This window comes from Bombyx mandarina, chromosome 07 (genome assembly GCF_030267445.1).
Source record: "Bombyx mandarina strain Sakado chromosome 07, ASM3026744v2".
Taxonomy (NCBI): Eukaryota; Metazoa; Arthropoda; class Insecta; order Lepidoptera; family Bombycidae; genus Bombyx; species Bombyx mandarina.
The window spans coordinates 2,810,732-2,814,620 of record NC_143214.1 but is presented as its reverse complement, the minus strand read 5'-3'; the positions used below and the strand labels follow the sequence as shown (position 1 = coordinate 2,814,620).

The window sequence follows — 3,889 nt, the reverse complement described above, 5'->3', positions numbered from 1 at the left end:
CAATTTCAATATATATAGAACGATCTCACAAAATCAACTTTTTATCAAATTACCCATTTATTAGCCAATGTTTTTAACGAAACTGGTAATGTTTGATCTTTGTTTTCGTCAAACTGCCCACTACATCATTGTTTTTTTTTCGAACATAATGTTTAGTCTATGTTTTTGTGTAGTACTCTGTGTAATGACAGTTTTGTTAAGATTTTACTATTGATACCCATAGACCTATATAGTAGGGACACGACATATTGTTCTATACGTACAATTGCTTATATAAATAGCACCCATTTTGAAGGCACATACATAAACATATATCTATCTCGTTCTTACTCAGCACTTTAACTCGCATGAAAACAATATAACAGTATTTCAGTGCGTACATAAAATGAAACATGAATATACGTAAATGTCTCCGTCTCCGTCTAATGAGGCCGAAAATCCGCCATGTTTAGCGCGTCAAATGTCATTGTCACGTCAGTTCGGCCGTCTGTTTTGGGTTGTACATTATTTATTGACTTTGATATCGATTTAATATGATTGCTTATATAAAATTTCTTATTTTATCATGCTTAAAACATATAAAAATAATAATTAAAACATATTTTATAGGATCTCAAGAAAGTCGTCGGAACTATTTAAATAAAATAGTTTTATAACACTATTGTCAACCCGTTAAATATTTAATAATTAAGGGATTTTAGAGAGGAAGTCACAAGGAATGACGTTTGTAATTTTATTAACGAATAAATGTTCTGTAGGTGTTTTTTTTTTATCAGGCGGTTCCTTGATAAGTTTTAAATTTGAATCACTTTCAAGTGAGAGTGATTCAAATGGTGCGGTGTACCTTCCTTGAGGTGCGCTGCGGTAGTGTGTTACGGACTTTAGAGTCAGCAAAACAATTAAAATAGATTGTAATAGTCTAAGAAAAACACGTACTCAAAATACGATAACATTCAGCATGCTAGAAATGGGCAGATGGCACTGTACTACGCCATATCTTTATGTTTTGCGGCAAACGACAACTTTATAAAATCAGTGTAGCAAATTTTAAAAATCGTCATATCGTTTACTTGGCAAATTTGAAGCACGAACTCATCTTAGATTTCACATAATATCTAAATCACATCATCTTTGCACATAACAATATACTTACTTCCTATGAAAGTATAAATTCTACAAATACATTCACTCAACAATATTTAAAATAAAATGAGCCAAGAACGTTTATCGATAAAACCTACTAACATTAAAATCTTCTGGGTAGCACTAAAATCGCCATGTTTTGTGGCCAGATGACGTCACAGTGGCACGAATTTTTTGTTGACGTTTCATTTCCATAGGTTTCCTACTTCAGTGTTGATACCTCAACTCAAAATGTGAAATTCGTTTTATTTTTTTCCTACCTACGCTGATAGCCTTGAGAGTATATAACAGCGTTACCGAATGAATATGTGAGCTCACGGGGCTCAAACCTGGCGAAGTTGCCAAGAAGAGCAGTGCTTAGTGGTTACTGGAGACCATAGACATCTACGACGTAAATGCGCCACCCACCTCGAGATATAAGTTCTAAGGTCTCAAGTATAGTTACAACGGCTGCGCCACCCTTCAAACCGAAACGCATTACTGCTTCACGGCAGAAATAGGCAGAGATATATAAATTCGAACTGAATTAATATGTATTGCGTTTATAATGTGTTTTTTATTAAATAATGTGTTGCTGATATAATGATGTGTTTTCTATGCCCCTTGTTTTAGTGGTAGCGTATGACGCTAGTGATTTAATAGAAAGTGAACAAGTTCCAAAAATTACATTTTGTATCTTCGCGCTACAAAGAAATATCACTCGCTCATTGGAAGCTCTTGCCGTTTTTAGTTTTGGCGTAAAATAAATTATTAAAATTTCAGCAGATATCGGGGCTCGTGAAACGAAAATGATAAATACGAGATTAAACCGTAATTTTTTTTTAATTATCTGTAGTTTTAATTATTATTACAACATTGACTGTGATTACCCATCCGAGTACCAGAACCAATGTGAAGTGAATGTGAATTTCCGAATTGACGACAAGTCATTATTACTTAATATAGGTACCGATTTCAAATTGATTACACACCCAACTTGATAATGTAATTCATAAAGATAATGTTATTTTGAAAGTTGTACAATAACTCGAACGGCTTCGATAATAGATATTTCGTTTATGCTTCAATCTAACAATTTTATTCATCTACTAGCTGACCCGGCAAACGTTGTGTTGCCTTAAATAAGATTTCTAGGGAAATTCTACTGTAGAAATAAAAACCTCATTTAACCTCATTATAAACAAAAAAGTATATCCAAAAAATTAAAATAAAAAATAAATGTTTGGGGTGGACAACCCTTTTCACTTAGGGGTATGAAAAATAGATAGTAGCCGATTCTCAGACCTACTGAACATACTATTGATACACAAATAAAACCAACAAAACATGGCTGAAAAATGTATAGTATTGTATAGATCTCAAATATATTAAGTGTATAATCTATGATGTATAATGAGTAAGTAAGACAGGAGACCGACTTCGTCCCCATCCCTACTATGTGATGTTTGCTGGATCAGTGGTGACACCTGGTGGGGATAGCTGATCGATTGATAGTTGATCAGTAGTCGACCGGCGAGGGCGGGAGATCAAATTCAATTTAAAAAAAAATCATAATTAAAGGAACTTGAAATTATAAACTCTGAATAAGAATTTATCGTACTACAATTATAATATTTGATTGCCATCTTGCAACCTTATTGCGGATGGAAAAATAGGGGTTGATCGTATAAGAGTGAAAATTTAGAGTAATATGATTTTTTTTTATTTTAAGTCATGATAAAACTAAATAAAAAACTTGCCAAAAAAATTAAAGTTTATAATTAACAAAAAATAGGAGTTGATCATAGAGGGATGAAAAATTGAGAGTAACATCAGATTTTTTATTTTAATTCATGACAAAATAAAAATAAACATGAAAATCTTGCCAAAAAAATTAAAGTTTATAATTAACAAATAAAAAATAGGGGTTGATCGTAGAGGGGTGAAAATTTCAGAGTAATATGATTTTTTTTATTCTACGTCATGACAAAATAAAAACAAAATTCTCGCAAAAAAATTTAAAGTTTTTAATTAGCAAATAAAAAATAAGGGTTGATCGTAGAAGGGTGAAAATTGAGGATTGTATGTATTTTTGTATGTTGTATCATAAAAAAATAGAAATTAAAAATTTTGTCTAAAAAATAAAAAATAAAATTTAGGGGTGGACTACCCCTAACATTTAGGGGGATGAAAAATAGATGTTGGCCGATTCTCATAGATACCGGATAAGCACAAAAAATTTCATCAAAATCGGTCAAGCCGTTTCGGAGGAGTATGGCAACGAAAACTGTGACACGAGAATTTTATATATTAGATATTTATTTACTTTATTAATAGAAATTTGAATTCGGACAATCGATATAAATTCAAATAGAAAAAAGGCAAAAAAGCTATATTAAGATCAATTAATTCCATATAAGCGTCGTCAACGTCCATACCATGTTGAAAACACCGGTTCTCGTCCGATCACCGAAGTTAAGCAACATCGGGCGTGGTCAATACTTGGATGGGTGACCGCCTGGGAACACCACGTGATGTTGGCTTTTTGTCCTTCCTTATTTTGCTTTTTTTAATAATGACGAGGATTTTGTCTAGGAATTGTAAAAGGTTCATGCAGAATTAAAAAAAAAACACGATTCAATTAAAATTATATGGCTGGATGAAATTGTATTTTATAATTTTCAATTTATAGTTATTTATGAGATTTTTTATGTTATCAAAACAACTTGGCTACATACTTTTTCTATCTTTACTTATTTTTTCGACA

The 3,889-nt window shown here is 31.9% G+C and overlaps 1 non-coding gene across 1 annotated transcript; it reads left to right on the top strand.

Annotated features, from left to right (window-relative positions):
* The first annotated feature begins 3,546 nt into the window (after window positions 1-3,546).
* On the top strand, window positions 3,547-3,665 carry LOC149502601 (5S ribosomal RNA). The gene has a single exon (XR_016323361.1). It is a non-coding gene; the product is annotated as a 5S ribosomal RNA (ribosomal RNA).
* Window positions 3,666-3,889: the final 224 nt, after the last annotated feature.